General features: G+C 37.2%; 1 protein-coding gene across 1 annotated transcript in view; it reads right to left on the bottom strand.

Moving 5' to 3' along the window:
• The window catches only part of Agbl4 (AGBL carboxypeptidase 4), a 1,469,059-nt gene that overhangs the window by 1,122,068 nt on the left and 319,105 nt on the right, over window positions 1-27,886 (bottom strand). The gene's annotated exons all lie outside the window — the stretch shown is intronic.

Raw genomic sequence — 27,886 nt, 5'->3', positions numbered from 1 at the left:
GTCTGCAGCACACGCTGGGAAACGAGGAGATAGCGACGCAGGGATACAGGGCTGCAGTTTCTGCCAGCCGTGCAAGCACCGTATTCAGGGCTGAATTCTGGGTTCGAGACGGGGGAAGGAAGCGGTCCATCTCGGTTCTCCACACCGGTCAGACCACAGAGGAGGCCAGCAGCCACCATGTTGGAAAGCTGACGTCACCATCCCTGTTTTCGACTGACCGCAGCTCATTCAGCCATAGAACAGGTAATTTCAGGCTGCAATTCACCTGCGGCTTGCAGACAGATTGCTAGGGTTCAGTGCCTGGGTGATTCTTAGAACCTGATCTTATCGGAGCAAACACCGAGCGAGGGGCGGCTGAGTTCCGGCTCCCGGAACCGTCCCGGAACCACCCTGCTGCGGAGCCTGCGGAGGCTGCTTCTTGGACCCTGCTCCTATCAGAGCATACACCAAGCACTAAGCAGCCAAATTCTGGCTCCCGGAACTGAGCCCACGGGGACTGCTTCTTGGAGCCTACACTTATAGGAGCTTACACCAAGCACGGAGCGGCTGAGTTCCGGCTCCCGGAACTTCCCTGGCCGGGGGCTAGGAGCCCGCGGAAACTGCTTCTCGGTCCGGGTCCTGCTGAGGGCCGGTCAGGACTCACCCGTTGCTTTGGTTGCCCGGCAAGGGGAACGAAATGCTGCCATTCGCATAGGATACCAACATGGCAGAGATCTGATGTCATCAGAAAGCGGCGGAGGAGAGAACTTCATCAATACCAGCGGCGACAGAAACAGTTGATCTCCTGGTAGGGGGCGTGAGGCACAGACACCCGAGTCTCTCTCGATTTGTCATCGAGCCAGAGGGGAGGAGCCGGGCCGCTGCCAGCGCCCTGAGCAGACCCAGCGGCTCGCCGTCGACGTGGTGACCGCGTGACCCCAACTGGAGAGGGGGCAGAGCGGAGCCACCACCTGCGCCCGCAATGTGGGCAGACCCGCGACCCAGTGGTACACGGGCGTGGTAGGAAGGGCAGGGCAGAGCCAACGCCCGCACTTGCAAGGTAAGCAGACCTGTGACAGCCTGGCGGGTCAGGCCCAGTGGCCTGCCAGTGTGGTACACACGTCACTCCAACTGGAGTAGGGGCAGAGCAGATCCTTCTCCCACACCCGGATCAGGCCCTGCCGGTGTGGTGGTCACGTGACCCCAATTGGAGTGGGGGCGGAGCGGAACCGCCACCCGTGCCCGCAGGGTGAGAAGACCTGTGACCAACCTGCAGATCAGGTCCAGGGGTCCGGAGGCGTGGTAGGAGGGGCAGGGCAGATCCGCCGCCCGCGCCTCCAAGGTAGGCAGACCTGCAACAGACCGGCGGATCAGGCCCAGGAGCCTGCCGGCGTGGTACACACACCACCCTAATTGGAGTAGGGGCAGAGCAGAGTTGCCGCCCGTGCCAGGAACAGGCCCAGCGTCCTGCAGGTGGGGTAGTCACGACACCCCAATTGGAGTAGGGGCAGAGCAGAGCCTCCACTCGTGCCCGAAAGGTGGGCAGATCTGCGACCGACCAGCGGGACAGGCCCAGTGGCCTGCCGGTATGACAGACACGTCACCCCATTTGGAGTAGGGGCAGAGTAGAGCCGCCGCCCGCGCCTGCAGGGTAGGCAAACCTGCAACCGACCGGCGGATCAGGCCTGGTGGCCTGCCAGCGTGGTACACTCGTCACCCCAATTGGAGTAGGGGCAGAACAGAGCCGCCGCCAGCGCCAAGAACAGGCCCAGTGACCTGCCTGCGTGGTAGCCACAACACCCCAATTGGAATAAGGAGAGAGCAGAGCCGCCGCCCGCGCCTGCAGGAAAGATACGCAAGCAGTATGAAAAGACAAGGAAAGAAAGGACCACAAGCAATGCAGGTCAACACAACTTTAGAAGAGGTAATAGCTGCAGCAGATGGAATGTCAGATAAAGAATTCAGGATATACATGCTTCAGATGATCTGGAGTATCAAGGAAGACATTAAACAGCAAAATCAGACAATGAAAGATCACTTCGACAACGAATTACGCAAACAAATCCAGGAAGCAAAGGATCAATTATACAGGGAGATAGAGGTTATAAAAAAGAAACAAACAGAAATCCTAGAAATGCAGGAAGCAATAAACCAACTTAAAAACTCAATGGAGAATACTACCAGCAGAGTAGAACACTTAGAAGATAGAACATCAGACAATGAAGACAAAGTATTTCAACTGGAAAAGAACATAGACAGCTCAGCAAGACTGTTAAGAAACCATGAGCAGAACATCCAAGAAATATGGGATAACATTAAGAGACCAAACTTAAGAGTCATTGGGATACAGGAAGGGACAGAGCTCCAAACCAAAGGAATGAGCAGTCTATTCAATGAAATAATATGAGAAAACTTCCCAGACTTGAAGAATGAGACAGAATCCCAAATCCTAGAAGCCTACAGGACGCCGAATGTGCAAAATCATAAGATATCCACATCTAGACACATTATAATGAAGATGCCCAACATACAGAATAAGGAGAGAATTTTAAAAGCTACAAGAGAAAAGAAGCAGATTACATTTAGGGGTAAACCAATCAGGATAACAGCTGATCTTTCAACATAGACTCTGAAAGCTAGAAGATCCTGGAATAACATATTTCAAACACTGAAAGAAAATGGGTTCCAACCAAGAATTGTGTATTCAGCGAAATTAAGCTTCAGGATGGAAGATGAAATTAAAACCTTCCACGATAAACAAAAGTTTAAAGAATTTGCAGCTAGAAAACCATCTCTTCAAAACGTCCTCGCCAAAACATTACAGGAAGAGAAAATGGAAAATAACAATGAAAACCAACACTGGGAGGTAGGACAGTAAAGGGGGGGAAATAATCAAAGAGGAAAACAAACCATGTTTAGTATCAGAAATAAATATGGCTGGAAGAACAACCCATATCTCAATAATAACCCTAAATGTTAATGGCTTAAACTCACCAATTAAGAGACACAGGCTAGTAGAATGGATCACAAAACAAGACCCAACAATATGCTGCCTACAGGAGACGCATTTGATAGGAAAAGACATACATAGGCTGAAGGTGAAAGGTTGGTTAAAATCATATCACTCATTTGGACTTCGTAAACAAGCAGGAGTGTCCATACTCATATCAAATAAAATAGATTTCAAGCCAAAGTTAATCAAAAGGGATAAAGAGGGACACTACATACTGCTTAAGGGAACCATACACCAACAAGACATAACAATCATAAATATTTATGCCCCAAACAATGGTGCAGCTATGTTCCTCAAACAAACTCTTCTCAAGTTCAAGAGTCTAATAGACCACCATACCATAATCATGGGAGACTTCAATACACCTCTCTCGCCACTGGACAGATCTTCCAAACACAAGTTGAATAAGGAAACTATAGAACTCAATAACACTATTAATAACCTAGACCTAATTGACATATATAGAGTATACCACCCAACATCAAGCAGTTACACTTTTTTCTCAGCAGCACATGGATCCGTCTCAAAAATAGATGATATATTATGTCACAGGACAGCTCTTAGACAAAATAAAGGAGTAGAGATAATACCATGCATCTTATCTGATCATAATGGAATGAAACTGAAAATCAACGATAAAAGAAGGAAGGAAAAAGCATACATCACTTGGAGAATGAACAATAGGTTACTGAATGATCAATGGGTTATAGAAGACATGAAGGATGAAATTAAAAAATTCTTAGAGATAAATGAAAACACAGACACAACATATCGGAATCTATGGGACACATTGAAAGCAGTTCTAAGAGGAAAATTCATTGCGTGGAGTTCATTCCTTAAAAAAAGAAAAAACCAACAAATAAATGATCTCATACTTCATCTCAAAATCCTTGAAAAAGAAGAGCAAAACAACAGCAAAAGAAGTAGAAGGCAAGAAATAATTAAAATCAGAGCTGAAATTAATGAAATCGAAACAAAAGAAACAATTGAAAAAATTGACAAAACTAAAAGTTGGTTCTTTGAAAAAATAAACAAAATCGACAGACCCTTAGTGATGCTAGCGAAGAGAAGAAGAGAGAGAACTCAAATTACTAGCATACGGGATGAAAAAGGCAATATCACAACAGACACTTCAGAAATACAGAAGATAATCAAAAACTACTTTGAATCCTTATACTCCAATAAATTAGAAGATAGTGAAGGCATAGATACATTTCTTAAGTCATATGATCTGCCCAGATTGAGTCAGGAGGATATAGAAAACCTAAACAGACCAATATCAATTGAGGAAATAGAAGAAACCATCAAAAGACTACCAACTAAGAAAAGCCCAGGACCGGATGGGTATACAGCAGAATTTTACAAAACCTTTAAAGAAGAACTACTACCAATACTTTTCAAGCTACTTCAGGAAATAGAAAAGGAGGGAGAACTTCCAAATTCATTCTATGAGGCCAACATCACCCTGATACCTAAACCAGACAAAGACACTTCAAAGAAAGAAAACTACAGACCAATATCTCTAATGAACCTAGATGCAAAAATCCTCAATAAAATTCTGGCGAATCGGATACAAAAACATATCAAAAAAATTGTACACCATGATCAAGTAGGATTCATCCCTGGGATGCAAGGCTGGTTCAATATACGGAAATCAGTAAATGTTATTCACCATATCAATAGACTTAAAAATAAGAACCATATGATCATCTCGATAGATGCGGAAAAAGCATTTGACAAAGTACACCATCCCTTTATGTTCAAAACTCTAGAAAAACTAGGGATAACAGGAACATACCTCAATATTGTAAAAGCAATCTATGCTAAGCCACAGGCTAGCATCATTCTGAATGGAGAAAAACTGAAGGCATTCCCTCTAAAATCTGGAATAAGACAGGGATGCCCTCTCTCACCACTTCTGTTCAACATAGTTCTCGAAACACTGGCCAGAGCAATTAGACAGACGAAAGAAATTAAAGGCATCAAAATAGGAAAAGAAGAACTTAAATTATCACTATTTGCAGAGGATATGATTCTATACCTAGCAGACCCAAAAGGCTCTACAAAGAAACTATTAGAGCTAATAAATGAATTCAGCAAAGTGGCAGGATATAAAATCAACACGCATAAATCAAAGGCATTCCTGTATATTAGCGACAAATCCTCTGAAATGGAAATGAGGACAACCACTCCATTCAAAATATCTTCAAAAAAAATAAAATACTTGGGAATCAACCTAACAAAAGAGGTGAAAGACTTATACAATGAAAACTACAGAACCCTAAAGAGAGAAATAGAAGAAGATCTTAGAAGATGGAAAAATATACCCTGTTCATGGATAGGCAGAACTAACATCATCAAAATGGCGATATTACCAAAAGTTCTCTATAGGTTTAATGCAATGCCAATCAAAATCCCAACGGCATTTCTTGTAGAAATAGAGAAAGCAATCATGAAATTCATATGGAAAAATAAAAGACCCAGAATAGCAAAAACAATGCTAAGCAGGAAGTGTGAATCAGGCGGTATAGCGATACCAGACTTCAAACTATACTACAGAGCAATAGTAACAAAAACAGCATGATACTGGTACCAAAACAGGCGGGTGGACCAATGGTACAGAATAGAGGACACAGAAACCAATCCACAAAACTACAACTATCTTATATTTGATAAAGGGTATAAAAGCATGCAATGGAGGAAGGATAGCATCTTCAACAAATGGTGCTGGGAAAACTGGAAATCCATATGCAACAAAATGAAACTGAATCCCTTTCTCTCGCCATGCACAAAAGTGAATTCAAAATGGATCAAGGAGCTTGACATCAAATCAGAGATGCGCCGTCTGATAGAAGAAAAAGTTGGCTACGATCTACAGTCGGTGGGGTCGGGCTCCAAATTCCTCAATAGGACACCCATAGCACAAAAGTTAATAACTAGAATCAACAAATGGGACTTACTCAAACTAAAAAGTTTTTTCTCAGCAAAAGAAACAATGAGAGGTAAATAGGGAGCCTACACCCTGCGAACAAATCTTTACTCCTCACACTTCAGATAGAGCCCTACTATCCAGAGTATACAAAGAACTCAAAAAATTAGACAATAAGAGAACAAACAACCCAATCAACAAATGGGCCAAGGACCTGAACAGACACTTCTCAGAGGAGGACATACAGTCAATCAACAAGTACATGAAAAAATGCTCAACATCTCTAGCTGTCAGAGAAATGCAAATCAAAACCACCCTAAGATACCATCTCACTCCAGTAAGATTGGCAGCCATTAGGAAGTCAAACAACAACAAGTGCTGGCGAGGATGTGGGGAAAAGGGTACACTTGTACATTGCTGGTGGGACTGCAGATTGGTGCAGCCAATTTGGAAAGCAGTATGGAGATTTCTTGGAAAGCTGGGAATGGAGCCACCATTTGACCCAGCTATTCCCCTTCTTGGTCTATTCCCTAAAGACCTAAAAAGAGCATGCTACAGGGACACTGCTACATCGATGTTCATAGCAGCACAATTCACAATAGCAAGACTGTGGAACCAACCTAGATGCCCTTCAATAGACGAATGGATTAAAAAAATGTGGCATTTATACACAATGGAGTATTACTCTGCATTAAAAAATGACAAAATCATAGAATTTACAGGGAAATGGATGGCATTAGAGCAGATTATGCTAAGTGAAGCTAGCCAATCCCTAAAAAACAAATGCCAAATGTCTTCTTTGATATAAGGAGAGTAACTAAGATCAGAGTAGGGACGAAGAGCAGGAGAAGAAGATTAACATTTAACAGGGATGAGAGGTGGGAGGGAAAGGGAGAGAGAAGGGAAATTGCATGGTAATGGAAGGAGACCCTCAGGGTTATACAGTGGAGGGGGTAGAGAGAGAGGAGGGGAGGGGGTGGGAGAGGTGGGGAGGGGGGAGGGGGGAGGATGGGAAAGGCAGCGGAGCACAACAGACACTAGTATGTAAATCAATGGATGTGTAACTGATGTGATTCTGCAATCTGTGTATGGGGTGAAGGTGGGAGTTCATAACCCACTTGAATCAAAGTGTGGAATATGATATGTCAAGAAATTTGTAATGTTTTGAACAACCCACAATAAAAAATTTAAAAAAAAAGAAATAATTGTTTTAACTAAATTGCCACGGTTACATGTGTAGAGTTCCTCATAGTATTCCTTTTTTATATTATTGATGTCTTCAAGGCCTTTCATTCAGTTCAGTATGTGTAAGTATATATGTGTGTGTGCGTATGTATGTGCGCATGAGTGGTATGTGTTTATTTTTGTTTGTTCATTTGTTTTTAAACTCACAAATCATTTAGAAGTGTATTTTGAGTTTAAAAACAAATGAACAAACAAAATTTTGTTTTTTCCAAGAATTCTAAATGCTTGGAACTTTTGTTGTTGTTGTTGTTGTTATATTATTGTTGATCTCTGGTTCCATGCACTACAGTCAGAAAATGTACTCTGTATGTTTGTAATTATTTGAAATTTGTTGAAGTATGTGTTATGTACCAGGACATAGTCTATCTGGATATATGTGCCTTAGGCACTTTAAAAACATAGGTAGAGTGTTTTATAAATGTTAACTACTGTTGATTAATGATACTGTTAGGTTTTTATTTAATTTATTGTATTTCTAATTTCAAAGCTTCCATGTGCTTTTTCTTTATATTTTCTAATACTTTACTGAATTTTTTTTCATTTAAGTATATCTGTAATGGCTTTTTGAAGTATTTTTATGACAGCTCCTTTAAAAACTTTGTCAGATAATTCTAACACCTGTATCACCTCTGTTGGTGTCAACTGATTTTGATTATCTTTCACATTTGGATTTTCATGGATCTTGATAAGACAAGTGGTTTTTAAATGAACCTCAATATTTTTGTATTATGAGATTCTAAATCTTACACAAATATTGTTTTAACAATCCTCTTCTAACATTGTCCTGGTGGGGAGTAGTAGGATGCTACCCTTTCTATCCAGGTATGGGTAGAAGTCCAAGTCCCTCACTTATCTTTTATTAATACCCAGAGGAAAGAGGGGATTCCATTACTTCTGAGTAAAGGTGGGAACTGACCTCCATACCCTACTATACTCCAGTGCCTTATCCTTCTTCACATCCCAAGTCTGTCTTCTTTATCCAAGGTATACTTTTGTTTCCATTCTACACAAATATCCAGGGGTTTAGTTCTATTTTGTGGGAGACAGAGGGAAAATACATGTAGAACATCTTTCTGGAAGCAGAATCATAGACAATCTGCTTTAACAAGACAAAGCCATATAAAAATATGTGTATACATTGGAAGTTTAGGAGAGTTCTGTGTTTCTAATATGATGTGCCTGTAAACCTCTATGAAAGATCATTTTTCCCTATGTCATCATAAATACCTTTATGTTTGGCTTTGAAAAACAAAAGAGTAAATTTCATGTCTATTACAAAATACATTTTCCCAATTTTCCAGAAATTGTGATGGTGAGAAGACTGTGCCTACCATTAAGGGACAATTCCACTTAAATCAAAGATGGCTTTTTTAAATTTGACCTCTATTAAAAGAGGTATAGTAAACTATTTCTTCCCCAAAAAAGCCTTCTGGAATCAAGAATTTATATATGATTATTTAGTAACTTAGGAGTCTAGATATTTTTTTCTCAGTTAAAAAAATAAGCTGGGGTGTTGGGGTTGTGGCTCAGTGGTAGAGCGCTTACCTAACACATCGTGGGAGGTCCTGAGTTCAATCCTTGACACCACATAGAAATAAATAAGTAAAACAAAGGTATTGTATCCAACTACAACTAAAACATGAATATTTAAAAAATAAAAAATAAATAAACAGGACTGGGGTTGTGGCTTAGTGGTGGAGTGCTTGCCTAGAACATGTGAGGCGCTAGATTTGATCCTCAGCACCCATAAAAATAAATAAAATAAAGGTATTGTATCCAACTACAACTAAAAAATATTTTCAAAAAATAAATAAACATAGATAGGATATAAAATCATGGATTACACAGATTCATCAATGATCACTTTTAAAAAAAAACCTATCTACTAAACCTATCTGCTTATTCATTTTAAGCAACTGATATTGCACCATCTTATTACAGATTGTCAATATCTTGGATTTTAATACTTTATTCATTTATCCAACAAATACATACCAGGGCAAATAACTGGGTCCTTGGGAAGAGCCAAGTTTATAGATATGTGACTTCTACAGCTACATAAGGTCCCATACTCAGAGTGCTCCAGATTAATTTAATGCTTTAATGTCATCATCTTGCAATTCTTCATAATAGTTAACATGTTCTCTACATTTTCATTTTTCATGTGCCCCACAAATTATGTTGTTCATCCTATTCTATGGAGACAAAAAGAAAATTTACCCTGAGAGGCTCATAGTCTCATAAACAGAATATTCCATCAAGGTATGTTAAGTAATGACTGATAATGATAAAGAGAGCTACAGGAGCACAGAGTAAGTACCAAACACAGTCAATGGGGTGAATAAAAAGCTTCTACTTCATCATGTTTATGCTGAGTTCTAAAATCTATAGCAAGTTTTCAATTGATATTTGTTCTATATTGTCAATGATTAGCCATTCTCTTTGCTACTGATTTAGAAATCTGCCCTCCTATCTACATACAAATATAATTTATCAGTTCCAAGACCCCTAAATACTTTTGGATTGAAAAAAGAAGAAATAAATGTATCAGTCCTCTGTGTTCAGATACAAATTCTGGAATACAAGGCACTGGATATAGAATCAGATCCATTTGGGTAGAATATCTGGCTATTCACGAAAAGCTGAATATTGATCTCAGAAAGGAGTCAGTACCAGATTGCCACAGAAGAGACAGGGTTAAACATACTCATTTTATCAAAATATTTTTTAAAAGCAAGGGATAGTGTTAAGTATTGAGGAAACCAAAGTTGATGATGATGATGATGATAATGGTACCAAATAGTTGAAGTGCTTATTATACCCTAGTACTAGGTAATTCAATCCTTAAAACAAGCTTCATTTTATAGAAATTAAAAGTCTTAATCTCTAATATAAAGTTGCTAAAAACCTAGGAGATGAGGAGTGATATACAAGCCATCACTCACAACATGATATAGTAATCATACTATGTTAATCAGCAAAGGTAGCTAGCTAGCTATGAGAACACAGAGTGGAAGTTAGGAGAAGCTTCTCAGAAAAAGAGAAAAAGAGTACCCATATCTTAAAGGTTTTGTGAGGTAAGTATGTTAGTCAGTTTTTTTGTTTCTGTGACTAAAATACTGAATAATAAGTACTTAGGGGCGGAAAATTAATCTGGGGCTCGTGATTTCAGAGATCTAGTCCATGGCTGGCTGACTCCACACTCTCCATCTGAAGTGAGGTGGAGAATCATACCCAAGGGGCATGGTGAAAGAAAGCTTTTCAACTCAAGGCAACTAGGAAGCAGAAAGAGAGAAGATGGAGCCAGGGTGCTAAGAAATAATCCCTAAGGGCATGCCCCAATGACCCATCTTCTCTAGCCATGCAGCACCTGCCTGTAGTTAAAATCTAGTTAGTCCTTTCAAACTATCAATCCTTAAAATGGATTAATCCACTGATAAGATTACAGCTTTCATAATCTAATCATGTCATCTCCTGCATTAACACAGGAACTCTTCAGGGACACTTCATATCCAAATGATAAAAGTAAGTAAAGTAAGAAATACAGAAGACCTTTCAGAGAGAGGAGACAATATGAATATTGAATGTATGATCAAGAATGAATCCCAAATTTCTAGTTTGTGCAATTAAGTACACTCTTAATGTGTATAATAAATTAAAATAAAGACTACAAGGAAAGCATACAAGCTTGAGGAAAAGTTGCTGTTCAGTATTGATATGAAAGTGTCTGGCAAGTAATTGGAAAGATGGATCATGGTGAAACTAGAGTTCAAAACTAAGGACTCAGGGAGGAGGAAGATGGCAGCGGGTAGGAAGATAGCACCCCCGTGACCTGCGCCCCTGTGCCAGCAGTGAGTGAGTTTAGAACGGCCAGATGCTGTCTTTTCAGGAATATTCAGCGAAGTTCGTCCACAATGAAACCTAAGGGAAGGGTTTGAGCATCTGAGGGGCAACAATGTGGCTCAGAAGTGAGTGAACCCGAACCACCCGGTGTGCGGAGGTACTGGCTAGCTGAAAAGCAACCCGCCACAGCTGGAGGCAATTGATCACTGCAGAGACCTGCCAGTAGCACAGAGAAACCGAACTTCGAATCCTGTGAAGATATGCCAACCGTGCCTCCACAGGGCACCAGACTGAGATCTGAAGTTGGGACTTAGGAGAGAAACGGCCCAGATCTACCCTCCTTACCGGACACCCCGGCAAGGAAACCAGTGGCCACCATATTGGAGAACTGACGTCATCAGCGTTCTGCAGATCGGATGGCACCACAGCAAATTTGGCAACAGAAGAGGTGTGTGACCCACAGCCCCCACCCCATACAGCTGGGATAACTCAAAGAATCTCTCTGTGGGCATGAATATCAGAGCAGAGGGAAACAGAAAAGGCACCTGACCTCCAACCCCCCCTCCCACCAGGGGCGAAAACCAAAACCTTTCTTGCCAGCTCTCGGGGGCTTGGCTATCAGAGGGAATCAGACAGAATAGGCTGCTGGTTTCCAACTCCTATGCTCCACAACCATGAGGTCTGGGTGAACAACAAAGAGAGCACCCAGTCATTAAAGAGAGCAGGGCATCCAGGAAACTGCATGCCCAGAGTGTAGCTAGAACTGTGGAGAAGTGCCCCAGTAAGTGGGACCTGGCGGGCAGAAAAAGCGAGGGGGCTAGAGACCAGGAGCAACCCTAAGCGACTGGGATTAGAGAGACACGCCTGGGGAGGGAAAGCCGCCTCACACAGATTGCTTCCTAGATCCTGAGGGCAGAGACTTAGTGTGGAAAGCACAGCTCCACCTACTGGAAGAGAAGAAAATAGAATATAAGAGTGCATTTTTAAAAATATTTACTTTTCTTTTCTTTTTCTTTTTTTTTTCTCATTCTATTTCTTGTTTTCTTCCTTCCCTTTCCCCTACCTTTCCTCCCAAGCATTACTACTTCTATTACATGTAATTTACTAAATGCAAATAGGTGAATGTTCCGAGGCTGTCTGTAGTGCTCCTAAGTACTTAGCTACCCCCCAAATACTCCTGTCTATTCTCCTGTTAATATCCCCCTTCATTAGAGCAATCCTCCAAAGTAGCTAAAATATACTAACCCCCATACCATCACATCTTTTGACCTAAACATAAGGTCCTAAGACCAAACTTCAGTTCTCTATACACCATCAGAATCTATATGACTTTTATGAAACTAGTGAATTTACTTTAAATTACAATTAAACCCAACATCTCTAGACATTGTCTCCCATCACAAAGGAGAGATCTTGGAGCTCTACAAAGCCAAAACAAATTTATAGAAGAAAATATAACACAGCAGTCACACAGAACTGGGAAGAAACACGAGCATCATGAAAAAACAAGGAAGAAAAGGAACATATACATTGCAGGACAGCTTAAATTTATGGGAGATGCTAGAGGCAGCAGAGAGATGGTCAGCTAAATATTTCAAGACATACTTGATTCAGATGGTATGGAGTCTTAAAGAGGACATTAGACAGCAAATGCAAACAATGAAAGATCACTTCGACAATGAATTACATAAACAAATCCAAGAAACAAAAGAACAACTCTACAGGGAGATAGAGATTATAAAAAAGCTCAAAAGAAATCCTGGAAATGAAGGAAATTATAAAGCAAATTAAAAACTGAAATGAGAGTATTACCAGTAGAGTAGACCAAGTAGAAGTCAGAACATCAGACAATGAAGACAAAATATATCATCTCGAAAAGAGTCTAGTCAACTCAGAAAGGCTGGTAAGAAACCAGGAACAAAACATCCAAGAGATATGGGATATCATAAAAAAACCAAACTAAGAGTCATTGGGATAGAGGAAGGTATAGAGGTCCAAAACAAAGGAATGAACAACTATTAAATGAAATAATTTCAGAAAACTTTCCAGACATGAAGAATGAAATGGAAGTCCAAATCCAAGAAGCCTACAGGACGCCGAATATACAAAACCACAAGAGACACACACCAAGACACATTATTATGAATATATCCAACATACAGAACAAGGAGAGAATATTAAAAGCTACAAGATAAAGGAGGCAGATTACATTTAGGGGTAAACCAATTAGGTTAACGGCTGATTTTTCATCACAGACACTGAAAGCGAGAAGATCCTAGAACAACGTATTTCAAATACTGAAAGATAATGGTTGCCAACCAAGAATATTGTATACAGCAAAATTAAGCTTCAGGTTTGACAATAAAATAAAAACCTTCCACAATAAACAAAAGTTAAAGAATTCACAGCCAGAAAACCAGCACTGCAAAGCATTTTGGGCAAAACACTACACAAAGAGGAAATGAAAAACAATAACCAAAATCAAGAGTGGGAAGTAGCTCAGTAAAGGGAAAAAACTAATCAAAGAGGAAAAATAAACCAAATTAAAAAAAATAAACAAACATGACTAGAAGTACAGATCATATATCAATAGTAACCTTAAACGTTAAACTCACCAATTAAGCGACAGAGGCTAGTAACCTGGACTAAAAAAACAGATCCAACAATAAGCTACCTTCAGGAGACATATCTGATAGGAAAAGACATACACAGGCTGAAGGTGAAAGGTTGGGAAAAATCATACCATGGACCTCAGAAGCAAGCAGGGGTGGCCATACTCATATCAAATAAAATGGACTTCAAGCCTAAGTTAATCAAAAGGGATAAAGAAGGACACTATATACTGTTAAAGGGAACCATTCACCAACAACACATAACAATCATCAATATATATGCCCCAAACAATGGTGCTTCTATGTTCATAAAACAAACTCTCCTCAAGTTCAAGAGACAAATAGACCACGACACAATAATTATGGGTGACTTTAACACACCTCTCTCACCACTGGACAGATCTTCCAAAGAAAAGTTGAATAAAGAAACTATAGAACTCAATAACACAATTAATAACCTAGACTTAACTGACATACATATAGAATATATCAACCATCATCAAGCGGATATGCTTTTTCTCAGAAGCACATGGATCCTTCTCAAAAATAGATCATATATTTTGCCATAGGGCAACTCTTAGCAATTATAAAGGAGTAGAGATAATACCATGCATCTTATCCGATCAGAATGGAATGAAACTGGAAATCAATGATAAAAGAAGGAAGAAAAACTCCTACATCACTTGGAGAATGAACAATATGTTACTGAATGAATAATGGGTTACAGAAGACATCAAGGAGGAAATTAAAAATTCTTAGAGATAAATGAAAACATAGACACAACATATTGGAATCTATGGGACACTATGAAAGCAGTACTAAGAGGAAAATTCATTGCTTGGAGTTCATTCCTCAAAAAAAGAAAAAAAACAACAAATAAATGATCTCACACTTCATCTCAAAGCCCTAGAAAAAGAAGAGCAAATCAACAGCAAATGCAGTAAAAGGCAACAAATAAAAAAATCAGAGCTGAAATCAATGAAATCAAAATAAAAGAAACAATTGAAAAATTGACAAAACTGAAAGTTGGTTCTTTGAAACAATAAATAAGATCGATAGACCCTTAGCCATGCTAACAAAGAGAAGAAGAGAGAGAACTCAAATACAGACACAACAGAAATACGGAAGATAATTAGAAATTATTTTGAAACTTTATACTCCAATAAAATATAATATAGTGAAGGCATCGATAAATTTCTTAAGTCATATGATCTGCCCAGATTTAGTCAGGAGGAATATACACAACTTAAATAGACCAATATCAATTGAGAAAATAGAAGAAGCCATCAAAAGACTATCAACCAAGAAAAGCCCAATACCGGATGGGTATACAGCGGAGTTTTACAAAACCTTTAAAGAAGAACTAATATCAATACTTTTCAGGCTATTTCAGGAAATACAAAAAGAGGGAGTACTTCCAAATTCATTCAACGAGGCCAACATCACCCTTATTCCTAAACCAGACAAAGACACTTAAAAGAAAGAAAACTGCAGACCAATATCTCTAATGAACATAGATGAAAAATCCTCAATAAAATTCTGGCAAATCGGATACAAAACATACCAAAAAGATCGTGCACCATGATCAAGTAGGATTCACCCCTGGGATGCAAAGCTGGTTCAATATATGGAAATCAATAAATGTAATTCATCACATCAATAGACTTAAAGATAAGAACCATATGATCATCTCAATAGATGTAGAAAAAGCATTTGACAAAATAAAGCATCCCTTTATGTTCAAAACTCTAGAAAAACTAAGGATAACAGGAATTTACCTCAACATTGTAAAAACTATTTATGCTAAGCCTCAGGCTAGCATCATTCTAAACGGAGAAAAATTGAAGGCATTCCCTCTAAAATCTGGAACAAGACAGGGATGCCCTCTCTCACCACTTCTATTCAACATAGTTCTTGAAACACTGGCCAGAGCAATTAGATGAAAGAAATTAAAGGCATAAAGATAGGAAAAGAAGAACTTAAATTAGCACTATTTGCAGATGACATGATCCTATACCTAGCAGACCCAAAAGGGTCTACCAAGAAACTTCTAGAACTAGTAAATGAATTCAGCAAAGTGGCAGAAATAAAATCAACACACATAAATCAAAGGCATTCCTGTATATCAGTGACAAATCCTCTGAAATGGAAATGAGGACAACCACCCCATTCAAAATATCCTAAAAAAAATACTTGGGAATCAACCTAACAAAAGAGGTGAAAGGTCTATACAATGAAAACTACTGAACCCTAAAGACAGAAATATAAGAAGACCTTAGAAGATGGAAAGATATACCTTGCTCATGGATAGGCAGAATTAATATCATTAAAATGGCCATATTACCAAAAGTACTCTATAGGTTTAATGCAATGCCAATCAAAATCCCAGTGGCATTTCTCGAAGAAATAGAAAAAGCAATCATGAAATTCATTTGGAAAAATAAGAGACCCAGAATAGCTAAAGCAATTCTAAGCAGGAAGAATGAAACAGGTGGTATAGCAATACCAGATTTTAAACTATACTACAGAGCAATAGTAACTAAAACAGCATGGCACTGGTACCAAAACAGGCTGGTAGACCAATGGTACAGATTAGAGGACACAGCAACCAATCCACAAAATTACAACTACCTTATAGTAGACAAAGGTGCTAAAAGCATGCAATGGAGAAAGGAGAGCATCTTCAATAAATGGTGCTGGGAGAATTGAAAAAAATGCAACAAAATGAAATTGAATCCCTTTATTTCACCATGCATAAAAATTAACTCAAAATGGATCAAGGAGCTAGGAATCAAACCAGAGACTCTGCGTCTAATAGAAAAAAAGTTGGCCCTAATCTCTGTCTCATGGGGTTGGGCTCCAAATTCCTTAATAGGACACCTATAGCACAAGAATTAAAATCAAGAATCAACAAATGGGATGTATTCAAACTAAAAAGTTTTTTCTCAGCAAGAGAAATAATAAGTGAGGTAAATAGGGAGCCTACATCCTGGGAATAAATTTTTACCCCTCACACTTCAGATAGAGCTCTAATCTCTACAGTATACAAAGAACTCAAAAAGTTAAACAACAAAAAAATAAATAACCCAATCAATAAATGGGCCAAGGACCTAAACAGACACTTCTCAGAGGAGGATATACAATCAATCAACAAATACACAAACAAAATTCTCACCATCTCTAGCAATCAGAGAAATGCAAATTAAAACTACTCTAAGATATCATCTCACTCCAGTAAGAATGGCAGCCATTATGAGGTCAAACAATAACAAGTGCTGGCGGGGATGTGGGGAAAAGGGTACACTTGTACATTGCTGGTGGGACTGCAAATTGGTGCAGCCAATTTGGAAAGCAATATGGAGATGCCTTGGAAAGCTGGGAATGGAACCACCATTTGACCCAGGTATTGCCCTTCTTGGACTATCATGGCATTTGCAGGGAAATGGATGGCATTAGAGCAGATTATGCTAAGTGAAGTTAGCCAATCCCTACAAAACAAATGCCGGATGTCTTCTCTGATATAAGGGGGGTGACTCAAAATAGAATAGGGAGGAAGAGCATGAGAAGAAGATTACCACTAAATAGGGAAGAGAGGTGGGAAGGAATGGGAGGGAGAAGGGGAATTGCACGAAGATGGAAGGCGACCCTCATCGTTATACAAAATACATGTATGATGATGTGAGGGGGAAGAAAAAAAAAGAGAGAGAAAGTTGTCACAGTAGATTGGGTAGAGAGAGGTGATGGGAGGGGAGGAGAGGGAAGGGAAGGGGGGATAGGAAGGACAGCAGAATACAGTAGACACTAGTATTGCTATATGTATATACGTGGCCGTATAACCAATGTGTTCCTGCAACCTGTACACTTGGAAAAATAAGAATCCATACCCCATTTGAATCAAATGTGTGATATGTGAAGATCATGTATTGTCATGAGCAACTAATAAAAAAAAAAACTAAGGACTCATCAGCATTTAGCTTGTCACCCTGAAAAATGATATAAAAACGGTAGATGAAGGCTCCAAGCAGTTTTGACCATTCTAGATTTGTGTGTGTGTGTGTGTGTGTGTACGGTGGTGCTAGGGGTTGAACCCAGCACCTTGTGCATGAAAGGCAAACCCTCTACCAACTGAGCTATATCCCCAGCCCCCATTCTAGATTCTTAAGGAAATATGTGAGCATCTGACCGTTAATCTACTTAAACTCCAAAGATTTTCCCCATACAGTCAGTAAAGCAAAGCCTATGAAAGTTTCAATGCCATTTTCTTATGATTTTATTGCTTTTGTTCTGCCAAAGAAAGGCTTAGACTACCCATGAAATTTTGCATAAAATTTAAATATCAATCTCTCATTCTTTTGGCAGTAGATCAGCCAAAAACCCATAGCTTTAAGATTCCTTCAGCCTAAGATGTTCTGTTTCTAGTACCCAGAGTTTCATTTGCATAAAGATCTTTTTCACTTTCTACATCTGTGTTTTATTTATATTGCAACAGCAATATTTATAAGTTTGTGTCACAATAAGTTTCCAGTCTAAATTTGGGTCTTTTTTTTAATTGTTCAGCAGCAAAAAAAAAAACACACACACACACACAAAAGTAAAAACTCCAGCATAGAATACCTCAATGTGAAGTTGATCTCAGTTTTCCTCATGAACAAGTAGCTATGTCATGTCACATGATTTAATGTTGATGATAAAGTAAAATAAATGGTGAAATGTGGCAAATCTGTTCTGAGATTAATTTTGCAATCTTAATAAAAATGCAAAACTACATTTTACTTTACATAAATTGGCATCATTATGGGATTTGATTGTGTTTAACCACTTTTTTACTGTTTCATGGAAGGTTTTGGCTATCATAACAGGTTTATGATACTTATTTGACTAAAATGAATTTTTCCTATAACAAGACTAGCTTCAAGTCTTCAGGTACTGTGTTCCCTCTGAAACCTTCAATTCTCTCTTACCTGATACCCAGCCCAACTAAAAGTGTTAAGCTGTCATAATAATTTTGTTCTTTATCTACCACTAAAATTAGTATTTTGTACATTGGTTTATAGGTTTTGTGTACTTAATTCATCCTATTTGCTAGACTGTATGCTCTACAAGTGCAAAAAGGCCAAACAATTGCAATACCTTGATTTCATAGTGAATATCTAAAATATTTAATGAATAAATAAATTAATCTCCCTAACCACAGTCTAGTTTTCATCAACATTGAATTATTATTCCATAAACAACATTACAACAATGTTGTCTAGTGATTTTTCATTTGAACTTGACTATACGTGTAAGATTTAGACAGTATTACTACCATCCTATCAAAAATTCTAATTTAATTAGTTAGAAGGTTTAATCACCCCATAAAGCTTAACACTAAAACAAATAATTATTTTTTATGTTTATCTGCTTATCCCTCTACTTTTCCACAGAAATATAAGGGCTGTGAAGCATAAGGACGACATCCTTCTTTGTCAATAAATTTTAGGGCCTTACATATATTGGGTGTTTACTAAATATCTCTTGAATCAATTTAGCAAATATTTTATAAAATTAACCCATATACCAGGAACCTTACTACATGCTTATTATTTCATTTTAAACTTATTAATAAACATAATTACATATTTAACTTAAACAATTTGAAGTACTATTCATATTCAAACTAAGACTCAGAATTTTCATTACTAGCTAAAAGTCAAAACCTAGTAATAGCTAAGCTTGAATATAAAATCAACATTATTTGATTCTATTCTCTCTTATATACTGCAGCTTAAACACTGATTAGAGACTCAGATACATTCAGTGAGTGTAAGTAGCATATACTCCTTGCTCCCAACTTCTTCCTATCTTTGTTACTAGAAATTAGGTAATCAAGTGCAAACAATCAACTAATCAAGATAATTTTTAAAGATGAACTCAATTAATATTGACATGCAAGAGTAAGTAAAATACCCTGAATTAAACAGGTATTTGTTTATGCATGCTTTTGTAACACAATACAATAAATATTGTTGGATTAAACATTAGTAGATAAATGAAACCTTTTACTTTAAATGAAAATGAAAAAGATAATTAAAAGGAAGAGGAAATGCTTCCCTATTTAGTTGTTATTTATTCTTTGTATTTATACACTAATATTTTTACTTAATGACATAAAGCTAATAATGCAATATTTCCATAGGTTGAAGAAAAAAAGTTCTGCATTGTGTTAAATCTTTTAGATATGACAAATTAAAATTTCTGGATTAGATTAACATCTGAGTTTTTTTATGTATTATGAAAAAATAATTTAGAAAAAATATATTCAATTATTTTGCTAACATATAACAGGGATCAACACCAAATATAGTTATTATGCACTGTTCTTGTAAAATAATTCTCTTTAGCAACATCAATTAATGAGATGAGAACGATTTGGTGTATAAAACTGAATTTAATGTGATAAATTTTAAAAGTAAAAATTATAAAAAACTCTATTTGGGACATTACCAGGCAAAGGCTAGCAAGGTCTCTATATGTATGAATTTTCAGACAAAAATAATAATAGAAAATGAAGGCTATATTTTCAATGAAAATCAGTGCATATATTAATGAAGTGGCAAAAAAATTATCATTAATGTCAAGGGGCCTGGTCTATGAGATTAGCTCTGCCATAAATGAGATATATGTCCTTAAGTGAATCACTTTATCATTCTGAAACTCAGATATTTCATCTAAAATAAATTGTACAAATTTTTCTAAAATCAAGAGTATAAAGGCACTCTCTGAAACATGAATACATAGACTAATAGGTTAAAATAGTACGTATACTATAAGAATGTAAAATTTTCATTAGTGGCTAGATTCCTAGCTTTCCACTAATTACTTATCCTTTATAAGTCTCATTTTTCTTACTACTAATAATATTTACTTCACAGAATTATTGTTTAGATTAATGACATGATCAAACAAATGAGATTATTGTAAAGACTCTATGCCACATCATATTTTCAGTAAAAGAAAATCATCACGTTACTCAAAGAACACAATTTTCAGGTGATAAAAAATGTGCAGGCCTTGGATTTTTTGAAGGGACAGATGTCAATGAAAGACTTTCTAGTACTCTTCCCTCACCAGAAACATAAATTCAAAAAAAAAAAACTATCTATGAACAAAAATACCTATAAAAGAGCTATGTAAACCATGTGAGAGATTATGGTACTCTGACATAACACAGAAATAAGAAAAGATTCATAGGAAGGATAGATATACATTACTCACGTCATACCTCTCCCAAACTTAGGCAGCAGATAATATCCTTCATTAGGGGTAAAGAGAGGCAAAGGATAGACTTTGTCTTAGTTCCCATTACTGGATGTGCCCAAGTAAAACCCAGTGCCAAATAGCTTCCCACATCCCCACATACCAGCACACAATCTGAGGATTGAGCCTCAAAGCTTTTTCTGATGCCAGCAGTATCCACAGCCCAAACTCCTGGTCTATTCAGACATGGTCTCTTGGACTGTTTTCCCAAAAGGCTGACTCGAGTAGCCCTAGGTTCTAAACTGCCTCCAATACTAGGCCAACTTCCAAAGCACTCTAGGCCCACCCAACACCCAGGCCAGACTCTGTGGAGCCGGGTTCCAAGGCTTCCCCAGGTTCCAACTAATCTAGACCTCCAGCAAGCCACAGTTTCAAAAGCTCCAGCAGAGCCAGGATCCAGTCCATTCCAGTAGACCTGGAGCCATGACCCCTACCCTCCCCGACACCCACAAAAAATGAGCTACAAATCCATTTCTGAAGACCTAGAACTCAACCCTGTTCTCTTGTATTTAGGTCCCAGGCTTAGTGTAGTGTCAGACTAACTCATTCTCTATGTCTATCCAAGTGGGTTCAGGTACCAGGCCCTCTCCAGCACCTGGCTAGCCACTGAAGACTCAGGCTTAAAGCTCAACCCAGTGCTTGATCATCCCCCATGGACTCAGGTTCCACACATATCCCCACAAAACTCAATCAATAGGTACTCACAATAAAACTAGGCTCTAGGCCCAAACCCATAGACCCAGGTGCCAGGCCCTCTCACTGATAACTCAGGCTCCAATCCAGTCTATTTAAAGATTGAAGAAACAAGCTTACCCATGAATCACATCTCTGCTTGCTCCAAATCTCTGGTTGGTCTGACTAGTGAAAGACTTCCCCCCAAAAGGCCAGTCTTCAAAGACCAGGGTAAGTCTTTACTTCTTTAAATGTACAGATATCATTGCAACATAATAATTTCCCAGTAACTGACTGCAAAGAAATTGAGATATACAAACTATGTGACAAAGAATTCACACTAATTGAATTAAAGAAGCTCAGTGAATTTTAAGATGTACACAGAAATGACTCAATGAAATCATAAAAATAATAAATGACCCAAATGAAAACTTAATAGAGATTGGAATTATTTTTAAGAATCAAAACAGAAATTCTTAAGCCAAAAAATACAATGAATGAAATTAAAAATGCATACACAATATCAACAGACTTTATTATGCAAAAGAAAGACTCTGTGAACTCAAAGACAGATTATTTGAAATATACAGTTATAGGAGAAAAAAGGTTGTGATGGAAAAGAAAGCTTATGGCAATCACAGGAAAGCATCAAATGAACAAATATTTCAGTTACAGGGGTTAAGAAGAAGACAAAGTTTTAGAAAGCTTAAGAAATAACAGCAGAAAACTTTCAAATCTGAAAAAGACACAAATGTATAGGTTTAAGAAGGTTAAGTCTCTAACTGAATTCAATTCAAAGAGGATGACTCAAAGACATACTAAACTGTTAAAGAAAAACAGCCTCCTGAAAACATCAAGAAAGAAGAAAGTTTACATATAAAGGAATTCTAGGGCTATGGCTATAGCTCAGTAACAGAGTGCCTGCCTCACACATGTGATGCACAGGTGCACAGGGTTCAATTCTCAGCACCACATAAATATAAACAAATAAAGACATTCTGTTCATCTACAACTACAATTTTTTTTAAAAAAAAAAAGGAATTCTAACATGATTAGCAGCTGACTGCTCAGCAGAAAACTTAAGGCCAATAGATGATATATAATCAACTTGCTGGAGGAAAAAACTACAAACCAGTAATAAGCTACCTGGCAGAACTGTGCCTCAGAAATGAAGAAGGGAGCTGGATCTGGAATTACACACATGTAATTCCTGTAGCTCAGAAGGCTGGGACAGGAGGGTTACAAATTTGAAAGCCAGCCTGGATAAGTTAGCCAGACCTTTTTCCAAATTAAAAAGGGCCAGGGGTGTAGCTCAGTGCTCAGTGGTAGAGTGCCCCCTAGTTTCAACCCCCAGTACAGAAAGAAAAAGAGAGAGAGAGAGAGAGAGAGAGAGAGAGAGAGAGAGAGAGAGAGAGAGAGAGAGAGAGAGAGAGAGAAAACATGACAAAGAGAGGGAGAAAGACGGGGTGGGAGGGAGAGAGAGAGAATGAAGAGATAAAACTTTCCCAGACAAACAAAAACAAAAGTTGCTGAGGCACTACCAGATCTGTATTACAAGAAATGCTGAAATAATTTCTTCAAGCTGAAAGAAAAGATGCTGATTAATAACACAAAATCAAATAAAAATATAGGACACACTGGTGAAATCAAATTGGGAATACTTAGTGTAACCGGATATTAAATTCAAAGGTAAAAAGAAAAAAAATAGTATAATACTATAGTATAATAATAATAATATAATAATAGGTAGAATAATTTGGCAAGGTATGTACACTACAAGAAACATAAAGGCTGGGTCGTGGCTCAGTGGTAGAGCACTTGACTCACATGTGTGAGGAACTGGGTTCAATTCTCAGCACCACATATAAATAAACGAATAATAAAGGTCCATCAACAACTAAAACAATATTTTTTAAAAAGTATAAACTTGGGGCCTGGGGTTGTGGCTCAGTGGTAGAGTGTTCGCCTAGCATGCACAAGGCACTGAGTTTGATCCTCAGCACCACATAAATGTAAAACAAAGATGTTGTATCCACTTAAAAACTTAAGAATAAATATTTTTTTAAAAGTGTAAACTATGACATCAAAAATGAAATTGATTATAGGATAAAATAATATTTATGCAACAAATTTATGTTATTATTAGATACAACCATATACAATAATTACAAGATGTTTTATGTAGGCTTCATGATAGCCACTAAGCAATATCCTACTGTAGATACACAAAGGATAAAAGTAAGTAATCACCAATGATCCTTTTTAATTGGGAATGAAACCACCATTCGACCCAGCTATCCCTCTCCTCGGTCTATACCCAAAGGACTTTAAAACAGCATACTACAGGGACACAGCCACATCAAAGTTTGTAGCAGCATAATAAACAATAGCTAAGCTGTGGAACCAACCTAGATACCCTTCAGTAGATGAATGGATAAAAAAAATGTGGCACATAAAAACAATAGAATATTACTCAGCAATAAAAGAGAATAAAATCATGGCATTTGCAGGTAAATGGGTGGAGTGGAGAAGATAATGCTAAGTGAAGTTAGCCAATCCCAAAAAAAACAAATGCCAAATGTTTTCTTTGACATAAGGAGACTGATTTATAGTGGGGTAGGGAGGGGGAACGTGGGAGGAATAGACAAACTCTAGAGAAGGTAGAGGGGTGGGAGGGAAAGGAAGGGGGTATGGTATTAGAAATGATGGTGAAATGTAATGGACATTATTATCCAAAGTACATGTATAAAGAAATGGTTTAGTGTGTATTTAGTTTGTATACAACCAGAGATATGAAAAAAAAAATGTGCTCTATTTGTGTAATAAGAATTGTAATGCATTCTGCTGTCATATATAAATAAAAAATTAATAAAAATAGTAAGTAATCAAAGAATACTACTAGAGACAATCACAAGACAGTCGGAAAAGAGGGAAAAAATAAAGGCTTTTTAAATAACTAGAAAACAAAACTAAATGGCAGCATTGGTGATCAATAAATGGTATAACATTAATATGCCAGAAAATATCATGATTACTATTTTTAGATAAGGATCCACAAAGGAGGCACATTTCTGGTCTAAATGGCTTCATGGATAGTAGTAATATTCACTGGAATACAGAATATGGAGGCAGTTTTATAGGGCAAGATAAGGAACATTAAGTAGTAATACCATATAGGCAGCTGACTCCAGGAGAGACTTTCAAGCAAAGATACGGTTGGAATTATGGAAAAGTTTTAAGATGTAAGACATAATTATATGATATAGAATTATTTTGAGTATCAATGTTTAAGAAATTTGTGGGACAGAAAAATCCTACAAAGGACAAACAGAAGAAATAGACAGAAAGGAGGAGAATCAGAAAAGAATATTATGAAAGCCAAGATAACAGAATTTCTTAAAGTGAAATATACTAATGATATTTCAGTACCAAATTCAAGATAAATTAAGAATGTAGCACAATATGTCCATTGAGTTTAACAATAATGGGAATCATTCATAACTATTATAATGGTGAAATGCCTATTTAATAAATACTACAAAGTTTAATGCCAGCTAAGTTTATATTTGGTTTATATCTTATTTTCCTTTTTTTTTTTGGTATTTTCTTTAGAGACAGGATCTCTCTGAGTTGTAAGGACCTCACTAAGTTGCTGAGGCTGGCTTTAAACTCTCCATCCTCCTGCCTCAGCCTTCCAAGCTGCTGGGATTACAGGCATAAACCACTATGCCTGGATGATTCATTTCATTTTAAATTTTGTTAAGAGTATCTAGTATAACTGATGTCATAAGAATACATATCATGCTAAGTGAAATAAGTCAGTCCTCAAAAGCCAAAGGAGTGAGAGGAAGAATACGAATTCAGAATAGACTAAAGGAGGGAGGAGGAAGGGGATCCAAAAAGGAAAGGCAGTGAAATGAATGTGACATAATTTTCCATGTACACATATGAAAACAACACAGTGAATCCCACCATCATATACAAACACAAGAATGGGAATATTAACTAGAATAAGATATATTCCATGCTTGTATGATTATATAGAAATGGATTCTGCTGTTATATGTAACTAAAAAGACCAATAAATTTTAAAAAGAGCATACAAACATTGGAAACACAAATGTTTCTTTTTTTAAAATTTTTTTAGTTCAACATTGAAATAATACCTTTGTTTTACTTATTTATTTATATTATGTGGTGCTAAGGATAGAACCGTCATGTGTGCAAGGCAAGCACTCTACCACTGAGCCACAACTCCAGCCCCACAAATGTGTTTCTTTACTTATTTCATGATTATAAATATACAGGCAAATAATTTCAGGTAGTGCCTTGTTATATGTTCCAAGAAACTAAAACTAATTTCCATAAAATAATAGAAATCATTGTGAAAGACTGAAAATGATTCACATATGCAGCATTTAGCCTAAAATGGAATTAATATGGTTGATATGCAGACTTTTAAAAATTTCCATATCTTCTATATATTTAATAGTATCCTGTCTTTTGAATGGCACTGTAATTGAGAGATTTTACCTCTTTCCTTTCTTTTTTTATTGCCAAGAAAATTTCTCCTCTTTGCCCAGACTTTATGAGAACAATTCTACTTGTTTTATCACCTAGCCTTCTCTGAGTTGCCTATTTATTTCCTTGACTTGTTTGATTTTCTTTTCTTTCTTTTTCCTATTGGCTTGTTTTCTTTTTCTTTTTTCATTTGTTATTCTAGCACTAAGTAACCCTTCATTCCAAAACAGAATACAGGTAGAACAGAGCAAAAGAGGTTGTTTTGCTGTTGTCGTTATTTTCTCCTCTTCCTCCTCCTCACCCCTACCCCTCCTGCCCCCACTCTCAATTTTGAGACAGAGTCAAACTAAATTGCCCAGGCTACCTTCGAACTCATGAGCCTCCTGCCTCAGCCTACCAAGTAGTTGGGATTACAGGTGCACACCACTACACACAGCTTATTTTTTGTGTGTTTGTTTGCTTTCTTTATCTTGTTTTTAAATTTTTTCTTTCAGATCTGTTTATTAAGAATTCTTTGTATACTTTGAATATCAATCATTTCTCTATGTAAACATATTTTTCCAGGATAATACATATCTTTCAAATTTGAATCTTTTGTCATACTATATTTTAACAAACACACAAAAACAGTCTATTTATAAATTATTTAGTTTTTTTGTATCTTGTATAAGAAATTAAATTCTGTTTTCAAAGACAGTAAAAATTTTATATACTTTTCATAGTATAATTTTTAATTTCTTTTAATATTTAAGTCTTAATCTATCTGTAATATTTTCAAAAAGCAGTGTGTTAACGGTATTTTACTACACATACATCATGGTACTCCTATTTTATAATACAGTTTCTGTCACATATGAGATCCTTATATAAAATGCCTTGATTCTCATTTTTATTCTGTTCATTTAAACTATCTATTCTAATGACAGTACCATGATATTTTTATTACTATTGCTATAAACAAAAATGGTTACCTGAAATATAAGTTTCAAAAATAAACACGTACAAATTCATTGGTTTTTTTCAAAATTGACTTGGCTAGTAATGAATGTTTGTTTGCTATTCTTCATAAATTATTTTGTCAAACCTATTGAAAATTTGGAGGGTGAAATCTGATTAGAATTGTATTAAAATTATAGGTTGATTTTGAGAAAACTGATGTCTTTATAATATTGAGAATTTAATACCATAAATACAGTTTTATCTCATTTCTTCACATTATTTCTCCACTGCCTCTCATTTATTAATGTCAACTCTCTATTCCTTCATTATTCCTCCTCATTTCTCAATGATTATTGCTCAGGCTTCTCTGTCATTTTTCCAAAATATATTGAGATAATCTTTCCAACACTTGGCCACTTTAGGTTCTTACTCTGCAATGATTTTGTTCTCTGTTTTGTTTTAATTAGCTTGCTGTTGTTGTGATAATTTACACTTTGTGATTACCAATATTGGTAATAACTAATTCCTTCAACTTTCATTCATCCTACTCTAGCAACCTCCTCTTCTCTGTGCAACTTAATACGCTGACTCCCAAACTCCTATGACTTCATCAGAAAATGAAGTCCAACAAAAATAAATGAAATTGCAGTGTTTATAAATTGAATTGTTTATTACTTTTTCCAGTTGTAATTAGTAGAGGGTCTTTTCACTTTCAAAACTGGTCATATTTGGATGATGTGGTCATTCTATCTTCAGTGCACTTATCTATCATATTTTCACCACCCCTCATCTTTTCACTACTCCTGTTCCCTTCACATATTCTCTCCTTTCCCA

The sequence above is a fragment of the Marmota monax genome, unplaced genomic scaffold (assembly GCF_021218885.2).
Source record: "Marmota monax isolate L192 unplaced genomic scaffold, Marmota_monax_Labrador192_F-V1.1 WCK01_AAM20220418_F8-fsc00008, whole genome shotgun sequence".
Lineage (NCBI taxonomy): Eukaryota > Metazoa > Chordata > Mammalia > Rodentia > Sciuridae > Marmota > Marmota monax.
The sequence above is the reverse complement of the archived record's forward strand: the minus strand, read 5'-3'. Positions and strand labels throughout refer to the sequence as shown.